At 44.3% G+C, this 19,637-nt stretch overlaps 1 protein-coding gene across 1 annotated transcript in view; it reads left to right on the top strand.

Moving 5' to 3' along the window:
• Positions 1 to 17,091: 17,091 nt before the first annotated feature.
• itsn2a (intersectin 2a) overlaps positions 17,092 to 19,637 on the top strand; it is a gene marked incomplete in the record, with an annotated part of 53,352 nt that continues 50,806 nt past the window's right edge. Inside the window, 1 exon segment of the mRNA XM_070549979.1 lies at positions 17,092 to 17,203.

The following is a 19,637-nucleotide window of genomic DNA, read 5'->3' as shown; positions in this document are numbered from 1 at the left end:
GGCAGGACCCCAAGGCGTTCCCGGACCAGATTGGAGATGTAACCTCTCCAACGTGTCCTGGGTCGACCCGGGGGCCTTCTGCCGGCAGGACATGCCCGAAACACCTCCCCAGGGAGGCGTCCAGGAGGCATCCTGACCAGATGCCCAAACCACCTCAACTGGCTCCTTTCGATCCGGAGGAGCAGCGGTTCTACTCCGAGTCCCTCCCGAATGTCCGAGCTCCTCACCCTATCTCTAAGGCTGAGCCCGGCCACCCTACGGAGGAAACTCATTTTGGCCGCTTGTATCCGCGATCTCGTTCTTTCGGTCATTACCCAAAGCTCATGACCATAGGTGAGGATTGGGACGTAGATCGACCGGTAAATCGAGAGCCTGGCTTTCTGGCTCAGCTCCCTCTTCCCCACGACAGATCGGCTCAGCGTCCGCATCACTGCAGACGCCGAACCAATCCGCCTGTCGATCTCCCGATCCCTCCTACCCTCACTCGTGAACAAGACCCCGAGATACTTAAACTCCTCCACTTGAGGTAGGACCTCTCCCCCGACCCGGAGGTGGCAAGCCACCCTTTTCCGGTCGAGAACCATGGTCTCAGATTTGGAGGTGCTGATCCTCATCCCAGCCGCTTCACATTCGGCCGCGAACCTACCCAGCAAGAGCTGAAGGTCAGAGCTGGATGAAGCTAGGAGGACCACATCATCCGCAAAAAGCAGAGACGAGATTCTCCTGCCACCAAACTCGACACACTCCACACCACGGCTGCGTCTAGAAATTCTGTCTATAAAGGTAATGAACAGAACCGGTGACAAAGGGCAGCCCTGGCGGAGTCCAACCCTCACTGGGAACAGGTCCGACTTACTACCGGCTATGCGGACCAAACTCATTCTCCTCTGGTAAAGGGACTGAATGGCCCTCAACAGAAAGCCACCCACCCCATACTCCTGGAGCGTCCCCCACAGGGTGCCCCTGGGGACACGGTCATAAGCCTTCTCCAAATCCACAAAGCACATGTGGATTGGTTGGGCAAACTCCCATGCCCCCTCTATCACCCTTGCAAGGGTATAGAGCTGGTCCACAGTTCCACGGCCAGGACGAAAACCACATTGCTCCTCCTCTATCTGAGATTCAACTATCGATCGGACCCTCCTCTCCAGTACCTTGGCGTAGACCTTTCCAGGGAGGCTGAGGAGTGTGATCCCCCTATAGTTGGAACACACCCTCAGGTCACCCTTCTTAAAGATGGGGACCACCACCCCGGTCTGCCACTCCCTAGGAACTGCCCCCGATGACCACGCAATGTTGTAGAGACGTGTCAACCATGACAGCCCTACAACATCCATAGCCTTGAGATACCCAGGACGAACCTCATCCGCCCCCGGGGCTCCGCCGCTGTGTAGTTGTTTGACTACCTCAGCAACTTCTGCCCCCGAGATCGGACAGTCCATCCCCAGGCCTCCCAGCTCTGGTTCCTCCTCGGAATGCGCGTAGGTGGGATTGAGGAGCTCTTCAAAGTATTCCTTCCACCGTCCGACTATAGCCTCAGTTGACGTCAGCAGCTCCCCATGCCCACTGTAAACAGTGTGAGCGAGTTGCTGCCTTCCTCTCCTGAGGCGCCGGACATTTTGCCAGAACCTCTTTGGAGCCGATCGATAGTCTTTCTCCATGGCCTCACCAAACTCCTCCCACGCCCGAGATTTTGCCTCGGCAACTGCCACTGCTGCACCCCGCTTGGCTATCCGGTACCTGTCTGCTGCCTCCGGAGACCCACAGACCAGCCAAGCCCTGTAGGCCTCCTTCTTCAGCCTGACGGCTCCCCGAACCTCTGGTGTCCACCAGCGGGTACGGGGGTTGCCACCACGACTGGCACCGGCCACCTTACGACCACAGCTAGCAACAGCCGCCTCGACAATCGCAGAGTGGAACAAGGCCCACTCTGACTCAATGTCCCCCACTGCTCTCGGGACGTGGTCAAAGCTCTGCCGGAGGTGGGAGTTGAAGACCGTCTTGACAGGTTCTTCTGCCAGGCGTTCCCAACAGACCCTCACTATGCGTTTGGGTCTGCCAGGTCTACGCGGCATCTTCCCCTGCCATCTGATCCAACTCACCACCAGGTGGTGATCAGTTGACAGCTCCGCCCCTCTCTTCACTCGGGTGTCCAAAACATACGGCCGCAGGTCAGATGATACGACTACAAAATCTATCATCGACCTGTGACCTAGGCTGCCCTGGTACCAAGTGTACCGGTGGGCATCCTTATGTTCGAACATGGTGTTCGTTATGGCCAAACTGCGGCTTGCACAGAAGTCCAATAACAAAACACCGCTCGAGTTCAGATTAGGTGGGCCGTTCCTCCCAATCACACCCCTCCAGGTCAAGCTGTCATTGCCCACGTGAGCATTGAAGTCCCCCAGCAGGACAATGGAGTCCCCTGATGGAGCACTATCTAGCACTCGTCCCAGGGACTCCAAAAAGGGTGGGTACTCTGAACTGATATTTGGCCCATAAGCACAAACAACAGTCAGGACCCGTTCCCCGACCCGAAGGCGCAAGGAAGCTACCCTCTTGTCCCCCGGGGTAAACCCCAACACACAGGCAGAGAGTCTCGGGGCTAACAAAAAGCCAACCCCAGCCCTCCGCCTCTCACCCGGAGCAATTCCAGCAAAGTAGAGTGTCCAACCCCTCTCCAGGTCTCGGGTTCCAGAGCCAATGCAATGTGTCGAGGTGAGTCCGACTATATCTAGCCGGTACCGCTCAACCTCTGCCACAAGCTCCGGCTCCTTCCCCGCCAGCGAGGTGACGTTCCATGTCCCAAAAACTAGTTTTCTTGTCCGGGGATTGGACCGCCAAGGCTCCCGCCTTGGTCTGCCACCCGGTTCGCATTGTCCAGTTTTACATACCTGAAAAAAATAAATAATTATATACATATATATATATATATATATATATAAATGTAGCGTCGCTCTCTACAGCATTGGCTGCACGTAGTAAGAATGCCCTCTTTACTAGTAAGAATGGTATTTATACCAGTAACACTGTAAAATATCAACAGTTGTAGTAGGTGCAAATACAAAGGTTTAGGTGGCCATTTTAATACTTAATAAGTGGATTGGATTTGTACTCCAGATATCCATGATTCAGTACTTTCTAGTAAGAATGAACATTTAAGATATCTGAAATGTATTCGTCCTAGGACAAATGATGTCACTTATCTCATTCATGTGTATTGGGTTTGTAAAGCCTATCCACAATTACATTCCTCCCGTCCAGAACAGACATTGTAAAGAGGAGAAACTCAATTCTTAAAGGAGAAACTTGATTACAATGTAAGGCTCTCTAAAGGATAATTAAATAAAAAAATTTCAACATAGCTGTTGATTCTTCATAAAATTTTGATCAGTACGAACACAATTAGTACTAGGATAAATTATATTATTGCTATATAGAATAGGAATTAACGAGAGGTCCAATTGTTGATTAAACGTTAAAACAGCTTGCTAAGTTTACTGCTGCTCCCGTAGTGGCCGGCCGACATTTTAAATGGGTGCCCATTCGCCCCCAGTGCATTCATTTCTACTGAATAAGGTGGTTACCCAACGAAAAACACATTTCAGGGTTTTTTTCTGTACACCAGTTGTAACCGTAGGCTGCACAGAAATGGGGCATAGCTTACTACTGAATTTGGAAAATGAGGAGACCCATTCAATATGGCGGCGACCCTGTTACGCTCTCCGGCGCCCGATGAGGCGGTTACATTTTCATGCCTATGATGTTGAATTCAGCATTGAGGACACTCCTCCAGTAAATAATATATATGTGGATGCATAACAAGCTCAGAAACAAATATTACGTCCCTCAGCTCGCTAGGAGAGATGTGGTACGAGAGGGAGCAATCAATCAATCAATCAATCAAAGCTTTATTTATAAAGCGCCTTCTGCAACCCTGTCAGGAAGCCCAAGGCGCTGAAAGTTAAGTTAGAGTGTGGGTGAAAAAATAAGAGTGTAGTGTCCATGGACGTAATTTTGGGGGGGACAGGGGGGACATGCCCCCCCCCCCCACACACACACACACTTTTTCCGAAGTCAAGTTTTGACCCCTGCACTTTTTACCATCCAAAACAATATTACGCTATATTAAATTGACACTGGTTGAGCTCTAGGACCAAGCAGAAAACAACAGTTTGTGTTTCCCATTAGAGCATACAGTAAAGATCCCCCCCCCCCCCCCAAAGTGAAAATTACGTCCATGGTAGTGTCCAGTAAAGGATTTTATTAAACAAACAAAAAGGCAGATATTCACAAAAGAGAAAAAGGACTAACCAAAGGCGCCAAGCCAAAAGGGGTGGGAAAAGAAACAATAATACTAACGCCATGCTAATGGAGGGGCGCCCTGTTAAGCAGGGACGCGGGGAAAAGTCCACAATCAAAGTCAATAGCCGTTCCTAGGTCGGGACTACCAGAGAGTCAAAATCTAATACCAAATACCGAAGTGAATACCTAAAGCCGAGACTAACCAACACACTTGAGGAGAAGAGAGCAGCAAAAACTCTTCCACGTCAATCACGTGACCAAGCGTCGGCGTCGGGTCTGCGTGTTCTTTCCTAGTCCTTTGATCGTCACTGCTAGCTCATTTCAGCCTGTGGTTGGTAGGTGGTGCACATCGGATACCGGTTGGAAAAAAACTTTTCAAAGCAGTTTCGTGTTTTTCTGGCTTTTTTTCACTTCTGATAACAAGCAGTTTAACATCAGGTGAGAAATTCAGCTTTTTTCTAAAGAAACTCTCAAAGGTTCTTTATGTCTGAGGAGCCCAGTCACCTGAGACTTGTGACTGAATTCACTTTATCCACTGTCAGCGATTCAGTTAAACAGCCAAACCAGGAATCCAGAATGAACGAATATACTAGAATTCAAGCCTTAAAACAGATCATCAGTGGGGAGCGTGAAGGATCTGAGGAAACCCCGTTTCACCAAGTCATGTCTGAGCCCAGTACTCAGAGCCTTGACACTGAATTCAGTTCTCCCTCTGTCACTGATGCAGTTAAACAGCATATCCAAGAAGCCAGAATGATGGAAAATACTATTATTCAAGGATTAAAGACTAAAATCACAGCTCTGATTCAAGGGCTTGAAGAACAAATGTTTAAACTTCAAAAAGATCGAGAAGATTTTGAAATTGGCAAAGCTAGATCATGGAGGATATGAAATCTCGTCTGCTGGAGCATCGAAAAGACGTTGAAGAGGAAAGATCTCGATCAGATTACGAGATCAATGAAATTCAGACTTTTCTGCAAGATGAAAGAGAAATTATTGAACTTTTGAAAGACAATTTAGCAGTTCAGAGCAACGACCTGCAGGAAGAAAAAGTAAGATCACAAGAGGAATGGCATCATCTCGAGCAGGAAGAACTCCAAATAGAAGAGGTCTATGAAAACCTACCGGAGGAAAATGAGACACTGAAGACAAACAGAAAGCATATCGAGAGAGCCAAAGCAGACGCTGATAGAGAGATTGAAAACATGAAAATTCAACTCGAAGCAGATAAAACGTTGTTTGACGAAGACAAGCTCAGAGCTGGAGTTTGTAACTATGAGAGAAGCTTTGGATGATGAGAAACGTCAGCTTGACTGTGAGAAAACAGAGTTTGAGAAAACAAAGACAGAATCACAGCAGGAGATAAGACACCATTCAAATGCTGAATGATGATAAAATGTGTCTAGAATTTAGAATTGGATATGTAAACGAAGAGAAACGCGAGCTGGAAGCCAGATCCCGGCTCGTGGACAAGCAGAAGGTTACAGTTGAGGAGGAAAGGCGGGAACTGCAGGAACAAACGATTAAACAAAACGATGAGAAAAAGAAACTAGAGGAAACAAAGATCAAATTGGATCAGGTCTACGACAAACTGATGAAAGGTAAAGCTAAACTGAAAAAAAAAACATCCAAAAGTTTAGGACTAACAAAGCAGAAATGCAGGAGATGATGGGAAGTCTGGAAGAACAGAAAAAGGTGTTCGACGAGACAAAGAGAAGCTCTGAGCAGTAGATCAGAAACATGAGTTATTCATGGAGACAGAGCAGCTGGTGAGTGAATTGAAATGCAAAGCAAATTACTGAATACGTTTAGCTGCACTAGGCAGAAAAATCCGTTTTAGGACCCAAGATTACTTTAGGTACGTTTTAAGCGTGTTTATATAGTTTAATTTTAGACTTTTTAGTTTCCCGTTTGCACGCTGGTTAGGGCTGTCGACGGTGAAGAACCACGAGCTAGAGAGGTCCGGACGTCACGTGACTCTCAGAGAGTAGACGCCATGTTGGCAGGCAACAAAGGTAAGCAAAATGAACGGGATCAGCTTGGATTTTACTTTGTCTGAGTTTACTTCACACTTTAAAACCGAAGAAATCATTTTATATAGTCAGAAATTAAATATACTAAACATCTCCGACCCTTACCGTGCCCCTGGGATACTTTTTAAAAACGCCAGAAGCTGTCGGAGCGGACTTCTTACCGGACCTAGCCGGGGAACCCCTTGGGATTCCCCCGGAGGAGCTGGCTCATCAGGCGGCTGGGGAGAGGGAAGTCTGGGCCTCTCGACTTAGGCTACTGCCCCCGTAACCCCACTCCGGATACGCAGATGAAAATGGATGGATAGATGGACAAATAACAGATGTACATGTAAGTAGTTTAAATAGAGTGCTGTGCTGTTTGAATGTATAAACTGAACGCCAAGAGAAATCACTAGTCTGATTGTTTTCCGTGAATAAAATAAATATGTCAGGCAGGAGCGTCTCAGGATTTGTCTGAGATCTGACTCGGTGAGACAGATAATAGCAATCCAAAGTGCTTTTTATGTCTGATCTGACAACTGATCAACCATTGCTTAAAAATTAAATACAGCTTAGCCGGTTAATTGCTGTGATCATAAAACACGTAAACGGCAGCACGCAGAACTCACGAGGCAACGTTTTACGTGACGTTTACTTGTTGCTATGAGTAATAAGACAGAAAAAGCCACGCCAAAATAAGTTTAGGAAGCCCACTAAGAATCGTAATAAAAGCATTTAAAATAAATACCATACACAGTTGAGGAAACGTTGGTTTAAGTACCTGATATGAAGTGGTCGCTGCATAAGCGAAAACCTTTACTCGCTGGATCCCACAGTTTCATTTTAGCCCGGTCACTAGCGCGTTTTATTACAATGATCCAACGTTTGCGGCGTTCCGGATCTTGGGGAATCCTGTAGAAGGCTCATTCCTTATGTCGTCCGCACCTGTTCTGCATCCTGGGGCACAACAGGAATCTACCATATTTCCCGTTTGATTGAGTTTTCTGACAATAACAAATAGTCCAGCTGCGGGCTTCTGCCTGCCAATATGGCGCCGTTTCGATTTGAACTGTTGCATGCCGGGAGAAGTGACGTCAACTCCCCGAGCTCTATAGGGACGGGTTCCTGCATTAGGTAGGGACTTTAGGAGTTAACCATCAATCTGAAGGGAACCTCCTGCTTTAGAAATAGTAAAGGTGCTGGTCCTAATAAACATCCATGTTTACATCATTCTCCTGGAGCCTGTCTCAGACAGCACACAGGCTGCATTACAAAGCAGCTCTTGGTTCAGCAGGTTGCGTCTAAGTTACCCTAAGCCTAACCCAACACATCAGCTGGGTTTCCTTAGATAGAAAATGTTTACATTTGATTAATAAATGAATAAAAATGACACATAAAATAAAAAAATACAAAAAAATTTTTTTTTTTAAACTATGCCAGAGTGTCCCTTTTGGGCCACGTCTGCCAGTCGCAAGTCTGGATAAAAGAGGGGGGGTTTCATTTGTGACACAAAACAAAAACCTGTTTTTATTTCACACCTTTTGTTTTCCTCATGAGAGTGTTCTTCTATAGGGAGCCTGAGTCCTCTCTTTCCAGTCGGCTCGTGAGTTCCCAGGAAGAATGAAAGCAAGTGAACGGGCTAAAAGAGACATTTTCTAATCCGCTTTGCCTAACGCCCCGAGTCACACACACGTCATACTTCAATTTAAATGAAAAGTAGGATGTGTGTTTCGACCATGCCATAAAACTTGAGATTTGGTTAGTAGCAGCCAAGCTAGGGGAGAGGAGATTCTGTGGTGACGTCATACATGCGACGCACCGACATTTGAGTCATGCTAATGATGAACTTTATTGAGCTACTGTCAAAGTACGTGTGGTTGAAACACACTTCATTACTTTTCATTTAAATTGCAGTATATAACATATGTGTGATTCAGGTAAAGTGGATTAAGCCTGGTTCATGTTTCTCCGTCAGCTCCGCAAGGGACAGACACGCGCGGACTGACGGAAGCGTTTTGCTCTCATACTTCTCCGTCTCCTGGAGAGTGTTGCAAAGCAATTCCCCGGCAGGACCACAGAGGGCGTAGCGCTGTTCTGTGGTATCCTGTCAAGTATCGGTCCAAGATCGTGTCTTTATATTGTGTTTTGTGTATATAAGATATTTTTAACACGGACATATTTGTCTCTCATTCTCCTCCACCTCTTGATGCTCTCCCCACCTCTAAACCCACGTTTCCTGTCACTTCCGTCCACAAATAAAACGCTTGCTGCGCATCTTTTCAATCCTCCAGTCACGGGGAATTAAACGTTCATGTTTTTAGAGTTTTTTTCGCGAGGTATTCTTCAAGCTTCTCCGTGTCTGCCGCTAGTTATCCTCGGCTCTCTTTGCAATGGCGGCGCTGTAAACAACAGCGGCGCCCTGACCAATCACAAGCTTGCGTAATCCGTCTCATTCGACGGATGTTTAAAAAAGTGGGCTCGACTCCGTACGTACTTGCGTGCCTGCCGGATCCCTACGCAAGATGGATAATGGCGTTGCGTGTCTCCGCCCTGACGCAGACGGAGAAGCATGACTCAGCCTTAAGAAAATAGCTCTTTTTTATTGCAGAAAAGCATATTTACATTACAAATAAGGCGAACATGCCAATGTATTCAGATGAGAATCGAACAGTCAGTGAAAAAGGGGGAGGACAAAAAACATAAATAAATAAATAAAAACAATGCAAGGGACCACTACACAGCTCCAGGAAGTCTACACAACAGTCTATACATATCTTCATAGCTGTTATTGATACATTTAAGGGACCTTAGATACAATCTAAAATCATGTACAAATGCATTGAACACAGGGGGTGATTTCAGTATTTTTTGTTTATGTATGAAGAATTTTGCCAAGACAGAGAAGTAGATTGTAGCAGAGTTCTGTAACAACCAGGGCTGGAGGACCCGTGAAAGCACCAGACACAGTAAGACGCTTTAAAGTTTTTATTTGAGAACACACAGGCGAGTGTTACCAGTCTGTAGGAAGGGCAGAAGCAGAAGGCTTGGTCAGGAGGGGAAATCCAGAGGCAGAGTCCATGTAACAGATCTAAGGTCAGGAGTAGATCAGAAGCTATGAGATAATCCAGTCAGGGAGCAGGCAGGTGGCAAGGTCGAGGTTCAGAAGCAAGGTCAGGAACTGGAGGTTTAGGCAGGGTTTTAGAATGCTGGAGAGTCTACTAGCAAAATGCTTTCAATAATCTGGCACTGGCTTGGTGTTTTCCCTGATGTTATATAGAGGTGGTTGCAGGTGGAGCTGATGAGTTAATGTGAGACAGGTGGTTTGAATCAGGTAGATGATGAGCTGGTTGTGGTTGCTGGGGAAACCGGGCCTGGCTGGAGCAGTGGCATGACAAGTTCTTGGTTGTTTGTTTGAAGGAGAGTTCCAAAGGTGACGACATCCCTTGAAATGGGACATGGGATTCCAGTCTGAGGTTGAATCCAGTTTTCACAACAGTTCCAAAACGTCCGTGTCTTGTTGCATTCAAAAAAATATGATCAGTTGTTTCAACATCCTTCCCACAAAAGGAACATGAATTATCATCCATGTTAAAACGTTTTCTGAGCAGATCCTTTGAGGGATAGACATTGTTTAAAATTTTAAAATGTGTTTCTTTGACTTTAGGTTGAACAGGAAGTTTTAAATAAAGAGTCCTTAGTTTAATAATGGAGCTTTTACCAAATTTGTTGTTCTTGTTGACTTTACAAGGGTATAGTTGATCAGTGAAACACCGTCTAATAAATTGGTTGGTACACTTTTTATCCATAAGGGGAATACCTAGGATGGAGATAGAACCATACTGTGGATTTATAGGTTGGTGTTGAATAATGTTTCTGTACTGGAAGACCACCTCTTTAGGAAGCGCTATTAATAATTTTATAAAATCAGATTTAGGAGGGCTAAAGTTATATTTAAGACAAAATTCATCGTACCCTAGTAGTTCACCATTATCTTTCATCAAGTGTACAACAGACCAAATTTCCCTATTCATCCAATCTTCATAAAATAGTGACCTATTACGGCATAATACATATCTATTGTTCCAAATTATAGAAGAGTGAGGGGAATAATTATGTACATACAACAACTTCCAATACATTAGTACTTGTTTGTGGAACTCTGATAATTTTGTTTATATCAAAATCTGACAACAGTAAAATTTTTAGTCCACCCATGTTGTTAAATATATGACTGGGGATAGAATACCAGAAAGCGTTCGGATTCTTGAGCCAAGATTTCAGCCAATTAATTTTGAGTGTTCCGTTAAGGCAATTGAATCTATTACTTTTAAGCCTCCATCTTTAATTTCTTTGACCATTTGGTCTTTCTTTATATAGTGTGGCTTATTTCTCCAAATGAAGTTAAAATTGATGGTGTTAATCTTTTTAATTAGGTCGTTTGAAATTGCAGTACTGCAGGTTGGATAAACTAATCGAGATTTACTCTCCATTTTGGTTAAATAAATGCGCCCTAATATGGAGAGATCCCTCTGAAGCCAAATATTTAGTTTGGCTTTAATTTCATCAAGTTTATTTGTTATGTTTGTCCTTAGGTTAAATTGTTGGTCTTTAGAAATATATGTTCCTAGATATTTAATTTTGGATTTGATGGGAATGTTACAAATTTCTTTTAGAGGGGAGTCATGAATAGCCAATAGTTCGCATTTTTTCAAATTTAGCTTAAGTCCACATGCTGCAGAGAATAGCTTTATTTTATCAATAGCAATAGGAATTTGTTTATAATCTTTTAAGAAAAGTGTGGTGTCATCCACTAATTGACTTATGATCAACTCTGTGCCAAGGACATTTAACTTTTTTAGATCCACACAGTTTTTTAAGTAGATTGCTAACATTTCATTAACTAATATGAAAAGGCAAGGAGAAATGGGGCAGCCTTGTGGTATGCCCACAGAGACATTGAACCTGGGGGTGGAACCTCTGGATCAGGGGTGTCAAACTCAAACTCACACGGGGCCGAAATGAGACTCTGGGACGGAGTCGAGGGCCAAACTTAATATTTTTGAAAAAGTGACGGCAAATTTGCACATTTTCTTTATCAACATATATGCAATTTTGAACCTTTTAATTTGGAAACAAACATATTTCTGCATTAACACTGAATGTGGAATAACCAAATTACACACGAGCAAGTCAGTTTTAAATAAAAGGCATCAGTGGTATTCATTACTTGTGGTATAATCAGCATTTTATAAATCTATTCAGGATTTATGTTTTCTTGTTTATTCATTTTTCTTATTTTTTATTCTCCTTTTTTCTCCTGTAATACGTGTCATCGCTGCTGTGACGTCCAGCTTTCCCCACTGAGGTACAATAAAGGGATTTTCTATTCTATTCATCTACCTGCAGCCTTTCCACTTCCTGTTTACTGTAGGTTAAATCTTTTCTCACGGGCCAACAACAAAATAAAAATATCATTTTATCTTAAATGAAAATGCAACATCTCACCTGTTAACTTTCATGTTTTGGAGCAGAAAAAGAGCAGAAAACCAACATATTTAAAGCTCAGTTTGCTCCACTGGTTTACTGTGATGCTCACCTGTTCCAGCCAGATACCTGCATCATGGGGTTGATCTGAGCTGAGGAGGAGACTCCTGTTGTTTTGTTCATCTTCATCATAATAATGACAACATTAGATGACAACAGGAGCTCACATAGGTTTGTGCTGATGAACATGTCTGAGCAGCTTGACCGCGTTGTTGTGTGTCGGGGAGGAAACACAACCACAGAGTCGTGCTGGTTTGAGCGTGTCGCTGCTCGCTGGAGTTATATCGGCTCTGTCTGGACGTTAGTTGGAAAACTTTCTCTTTCAGTCGTGAACACATTACTGAGCAGCTAGAATCTCCGTTTCTGGGCTTCAACGTCAGAAAACAGCTGAGTGAACTCGGCGCTGAGTGGGAGGAGTGTAGTTTGTCCGAGACAGCGGAGCTGCAGACACCCAACTACCCCTGACCTGCCTCGGGCTGGAAAAAACACAAAGGAGGGGACACGTCGCCTCCGCGCTGACACCGCAAAGCATCATGGGAGTTGATGTCTTTGCGGTAAAATCGGCCAGCGGGCCAGTTTTAATATATTTTTGGTATTTATCTCGCAGTCCACATAAAAATGCTCCGCTGGCTGCATCTGGCCCGCGGGCCTTGACGCTGACATATGTACCTTAGAAGAATATAACAAGTAGCAGAACCCTGAGATAAAAATGAACATTTTAGCTCACATATATGGATTTAAAACCCATTTCCAGCGCTAATTAAGGAGTTATCTTTTGACCGTTGATGTATGCATGACCACCCCTGTAGATCGCCTTCAGCCCCGCCTTGCGTGCTTGCTCCACCTTTGGCCATACGGCCATACGTGCCTCTCTCTCTTCCTTGGTGAGATCCTCGGCGAATTTGATGTTCAGCTCCCTGCAGATCGGGTGGCCCTTGGTGGCACGCCAGAGTTCCTCCTTGTAGGTTCTCAGCGAGAATTGTAGGATGATCTGTCGGGGACGGCCGTTGAGGGGGTACCGAGGCGGTGGACGGTGTCCAGGATCAGTTCCACCTTTTCAGCCCAGTGTGGCAGAATCTTTATTAAAACGCCAGCTACCTTTTTTCGCGTGTCTTCATCCTTTCTTCTTTAAGATCGTTGAGTCGCAGATTCCAACGTCACTTGTAAGACTCTTGGTCTTCCATCATTTTTTCAACACGGAGCAATTTGGCTGTCAGATCTAGATTTGTATCCTTTAACAATTTAATCTCTTCAGTCATTCCTTTGTTCTTTTCTTTGAGATCTTTTATTTCACCGCTGTTGAAGTCAACCGCTTTCACAATGCTGGCAATGGTGAGGGTGTTTTGTTTTAAATCGCCTCGGAGCTCTTCAATTGAGTTTTTGAGACCTTCAACTGCAGCCAAAATGACACTTGCTTCAGCGCTGATAGCAGCCTCTTCATGTCCTCTTTGTTTTTTTAAGGGCAGTGCAGCTTTACCTGGTGACGTTAAGAGATTCTTGGTCCCCCTCAAGTTGGTCTCCATAGCCTCTTGGCTCGCGTAGTCGTGGGGTAGCAAGGCTTTGATAGCTTTACCGTTAGCTTTGCTGTTAGCCATTCTTCAGCATGCAACCGGAGTAACTTCCAGAGTGTTCCAGTGACGGTCAAAGGCGCGTTTGAGAGTAGTGCTTGCTTAGGAAATAGGTATTAGGTAGTTTTGTGAGTTACATAGAGCTATATCTGCTATAAATTCAGGGTTAGCTACTCAGAGCACGCTACTCCTCGGCTGCCCGCTCCACCATCTTCGACCTAGAAAATAGCTCTTTGAGCCCCGTTCACTTGCATCCATTTTTTCATTCTTCCGGTGAACCGTGAGCCAACTGGAAAGGGAGGAGACTAGGCTCCCTACACGACACACTGCCACTAATGCTAGGTTATTATATAGTTTAGGCATCATTTTATGTCGAATTTCTAATAACTAGATAATTCCTGAAGATATTTTAAAAGCAACTTGCCATCCGGATCTATGGGTGGCTTTCTGTTAAGGGCCATTCAGTCCCTTTACCAGAGGAGCGTGAGTTTGGTCCACATAGCCGGTAGTAAGTCGGACCTGTTCCCGGTGAGGGTTGGACTCCGCCAGGGCTGCCCTTTGTCACCGGTTCTGTTCGTTACCTTTATGGACAGAACCTCTAGGCGCAGCCGTGGTGTGGAGTGTGTCGAGTTTGGTGGCAAGAGAATCTCGTCTCTGCTTTTTGTGGATGATGTGGTCCTCCTAGCTTCATCCAGCTCTGACCTTCAGCTCTTGCTGGGTAGGTTCGCGGCTGGGATGAGGATCAGCACCTCCAAATCTGAGACCATGGTTCTCGACCGGAAAAGGGTGGCTTGCCAACTCCGGGTCGGGGAGAGGTCCTACCTCAAGTGGAGGAGTTTAAGTATCTGATCATACTGTATATATGTACACACACACACACACATATACTGTAAATCCTCTAATAGAGGCCCGGGCCTGTATTTGACTCAAGCTCATCAAGCTCCAGGCCTTTATTGGAAGGAGGACCAGCATTAGAGGCAGGCCTCAATTTCTATTTGAGCAAAATGAACTAATGGTTCGCTGGAGTTTTTGACAATTAAAATTGCGCCCACATTTTCAAAGTTAAACACATTTCTTTTAACAACGATAGTTCCTGCTTCAGCCCTCTCCCCCCTCCCACTGCTTCAGCCCTCTCCCCCCTCCCCCTGCTTCAGCCCTCTCCCCCCTCCCCTGCGCAGCGGCCGCAAACTCACTGATGCGCCTGCAGCCTCTCGGAGTTCCTGCTGCTCTAAACATTAAAATAATTATTTCATTTTCTGTTCCTCACTTCTGATTACCTTCAATGGTGTCTGTTTGTTGCAACCAGCAGGTACAAAAACTATCTTGTTTTTATTTGACTATTTTTCTGTCCTGCCTGTTTATTATCTTCCTGCATCTCCTCTCAATCCTAAAGAAAAACTGCTACCTGGGTTCATATATATTCAACTCATGAGTTACCTTTGAACTGCAGTTCTAAAAGATCTACCGACCGCTAAAACAGCAGAGTGCTCGCCGGCCACATCAGTTAGGTACGTCACCGAGGACAAAACAGGTGATGCGCCCTGATCCACAGCAGCGAAACGCATCAGGCACAAATAAAAGAATAAAAGACAGAAAACATTAAAGGAAATGAGCCGACATGAACGATCGCGTGTTAAATTAGTTTTTGAGGTGGCGACACCTGATGTGTTAATGTTACTGTGGCCGTGCTCAGGACGCAGATGTCTGGAGCGCGTCAACAATCAGAGCTTTGCATGAGCAAGCTGGTTAAGGTTAGGATGGGGGTGAGGGGAAGGTTAAATTGCAAGAGGGTAAACGTCACAATTTGGTTAAATGTCCGTTTCACGGCGGGTGTCAGTACCAACGCTCTGGCAGAGCGCGTTGCCTCCAGACGCTCAGGAGCTCGTCACCTGCTGACAGCAGGCTGCTGTCTTTTCCGCGGACTGCATCTTGCCGGTCATTATCACGTGACAGCGACTAGTCGACGACAGGCATAACAAGTCACTATAGAGCGGTGAAGTTGACTAGTGACTAGTTCATACAACCCCTGCTACTGCTCCCCAGAGTGTTCTGCAGCATAATCAGCACGTTCTCTTTGAACTTGATATCAAATTTTCGCCTCCTCTTTGTCTCCGCACGGTTAAAGTTACCCTCGCGGTCTATCACTGGCAAATCAAAAGTGAGACGATGACACAACCGCCCCCGTACTTGCTTGTTACCACATTCCACCCGGCCACAATAAAAAACCGGCCATTATTCACCTCCACCGACTCCGACACCGGCCAATATATGATAACCGGCCGTTAATTGAATACAGGCTAATATTAGAGGATTTACGGTATATAAATACATATATGTTTGTATGTATGTATGTGTGTATATATGTACACACACACATACACACATATATATGTATGTATGTGTGTATATATGTACACACACACATACACACATACATATGTATATGTATGTATGTGTGTATATATGTACACACACACATACACACATACATATGTTTATGTATGTGTGTATGTATGTGTGTATATATGTACACACACACATACACACATACATACATATACATATGTATGTGTGTATGTGTGTGTGTACATATATACACACATACATACATATACATATGTATGTGTGTATGTGTGTGTGTACATATATACACACATACATATATATATATACATATACATATATATATGTATGTGTGTATATATGTACACACACACATATATGTGTGTATATGTGTATATATGACACACACACACACACACACACACTCATATATATACATAAATATATGTATGTGTGTGTGTATATATGTACACACACACATATATGTATGTATATGTGTATATATGACACACACACACACACACACACACACACACACACACACACACACACACACACACACACACACACACACACACACACACACACTAACATTTATGCTTCTGAAATCAGCAAATTTTGCATATCTGAAAATTATGCAAGCTGAATTTTTTATGTATTGTTTTTTTCTCTAAAGTGTCGTTTGCAATAAGTTATACACACCCTACACATTTATGAGTCTGAAATGATTACCATCACTGTCACATGACTAAACTATTACACATCATCACCCCCTCACCCTCTGAGACGGATAAACAAAAACAGAAACTAGATTGAAAAAATATTGGTTGTTAATATCGGCCCAGTTTATCAGACAGATATCGATATATGTTTAAAAATGACTGATACTGATACTGTCATTTATGGCAATTTATTGTGCACCCCGAATCTGGAATGTTAATTTCTACTAGGAATAATATAGTTCTAGATATCCGTAATACAAATCCAGTCTGCTTAATAAATGTTAAAACGGACTGACATACTTGTTGTGATTCACGGTTTGCAGTGTAAAATGTAAAGTTTGATTACCAAATTGATGACAACACTGGAGCCATGCCAACAATTGATGTGCCAAAACGGAGCCCTGGCTTTGTTAGGGCAATGTACCAAAGTTTCACAGGCAGCTGCATGCAGTTCTTGACATGGTGCCTGCAACGCAAAGTCCTAGACTTTGAAAATTGTTGGTTTTATCTTCATTATACAAACAAAATTAGGCATTTCCGCTCAAATGGTTTTATTTTGAAGGACAGCGGAAGTAAAATGTGTTCCTTCCCGTAATTTGACCGTCGTTGAGCATTGCCCCATTTCCAGTCCGCTGCTACGGTTCCTCCCTCTTCAGGAGCCTGCTTGCCTGTCTCGATGTCGATCCTCACCGCTATTCTGCCGCAACAGGTAAATAATTATGACGCTATTAATAATAAAACAAATATACTAACACTCACGAATTTAACAGGAACTCGATTTTGACTCGAGGCGTAGGTTTGAATTTTGACCGGTTCTTTGAAGGCAAGTGGGATGTCCCGCTTTATTAAATCAAACCCGCAGCCCAACAATCAGACGATGCTGCGTTAAAACCAGGTTCGGATTTGCTGCACTGGAGCTTCCGACCTGGAAATATGTGTATTTTATTTATTTCATCCATTTCTCTAAAGCTTGAGTGTTAGCCATTTGTTTGATTTCTCTATCAGAAGCCACACAGATGTCTGGAAAATGGCAAATATATCCCAGAAATGTGTCCTGATTCAGTTTATGGAGACCAATTTTAACCAAAAGGTGAGTTTATTTGAAGGAAATAGCTCATGGCTGTTTAATTCTTCTTGAGGGTTTGCTGTAAATACATTTTGATGAATTTTGAAGCTGAGCAACTCAAAACAACCACAGATCAAACTCAGACATCACTGTTTAAAACAAAAACCACTCTAGAGGTCATTGATTCTGGTTCCTGGGGACATTCCACCATTAAAAGAACATGTGGCACACTGACCATTTAAAGGAAATCACCAGAATCGTTCTATATACAGAGCTTATTTAGACCCATAAGAACACAAGGCAAGCCTGGCCTTTTATATAAACCATGGCTGGTGTATTGGTCCCCTCACTGCTGCCAGCTTCTCTGCACCTGACCTGAACAGGTGTTATCAGATCTTTACATACTAGCTCAACACACATTCCTCCTGCATTTGACAACTGGAACTAGCTGTTTTTGATGCCCCGCGTTTATTCACTGCTCTGTAGACCGATTCATTACTCAAATTCTGCATATGTGTGTGTGTGTGTGTGTGTGTGTGGGGGGGGGGTCTTCTGCTTCTCTCGGGGAAACAGAAAGAGGAGGTTTTCTTTGCTGAAGTGGCAAAGTCCACACTTAAACTGCAGTTTCTATGACATCCAGTCCCATCCTAGTTGTATAAATCCACCTGTCAAGAAGAAGCGTTGCATAACCAGCAGCACATGTGCTCATGGTGGAGAAGGTGTCAGCGAAGTTTAGACTTCAGGGATCCTTTTTTATATGACAGTAGGAACCTGAATGAAGAAATGTGGTCCATGAAGGCACAAAAAGCTGCAGTGTGTGTGTGTGTGTGTGTGTGTGTGTGTGTGTGTGTGTGTGTGTGTGTGTGTGAGCTTTGCAGTGGGTAAGCTGACCCACATATGTATGAAAAAGATATGAATGACTCTTCCAGCGGAAGTGTCCTCAATGGTCTCACAACAGAGGGGAAGGTGTGTGTTTGTCATCATATCTTTGTTTCTCCTGTTCTTGTGAGTTGGCAAAACACACACACACACACACACACACACACACACACACACACACACACGCACACACACACACACACACACACACACACACACACACACACACACACACACACACACACACACACACACACACACACACACACACACACAGTTGCATCTGTCTTTGCTAGGTTCTGCAAAGCTTCCTGGACTGTGTCAACCAGAACAGGGTCCCCTCTGTGTGAGGAGTGTGTGTTGGACACACTTACACACACAAGCTGATGCATTGATATGCCAACCAGTTACGTGTGCGCCACACACACACACACACCACACACACACACACACACACACACACACACACACACACACACACACACACACACACACACACACACACAGGTGTCAATCTGCATGCTGCTGAGAGTCAATGGTGCTTTGATTCGCTCGCTGCTTTAGGGTTAGGGGTCAGCAGAGTAAATCACTGGTTTGTTTGTGAACTGCTAATCAGGAATGTTAAATCCAAAATAAAATGCCTTCATACCTAAAGAGACAAGAATACTTCTGATCTCCCCCTAGACTGCTTAACCAATCAAAGTTTAGACACATTCATTTCCGGATCTTTATTTTTTCCTTAGTTGCAGCTAAGCCACTGTTGATGAAGAGGGTGTCGACTCATTCTGTCTATCCAGGATGTGTCCTGTTTGAACAGTAGTAGCTCTCTAATGTAGCCTGTCTCATACTTAAGCCTAAAGGGACTCAGGTGTTTGTGTTTAAGGGTGGATGAGTCTGTGCAACACCTTGATGCACACTGTTTGGATAAGGAAGCTAAAGGTGAATATAAACATTGTACACATATGATGTGTTAAGTAATAAAGTGTTGTCCAGATATTCTGTGAAGAAGGTAACCCAGTTTGCACACTTGGATTTGGTTTGGCAAGGATATTTACAGAAAAAGTGTCAACTGAGCCACTTTCAAAGGTTTTCTAGCTTGTTTGAGGTCAAAGGTCAGGTTTTATGTGTCAAACAATTACAGCAAGTCCAGTACCTGAAGCAGCAAATCAGTCCCAAACCATCACACTACCGCCACCAT

The sequence above is a fragment of the Nothobranchius furzeri genome, chromosome 3, assembly GCF_043380555.1.
Source record: "Nothobranchius furzeri strain GRZ-AD chromosome 3, NfurGRZ-RIMD1, whole genome shotgun sequence".
Classification (NCBI taxonomy): Eukaryota; Metazoa; Chordata; class Actinopteri; order Cyprinodontiformes; family Nothobranchiidae; genus Nothobranchius; species Nothobranchius furzeri.
Note: the sequence above shows the minus strand (reverse complement) of the source record. Positions and strands in the feature narration are given on the sequence as shown.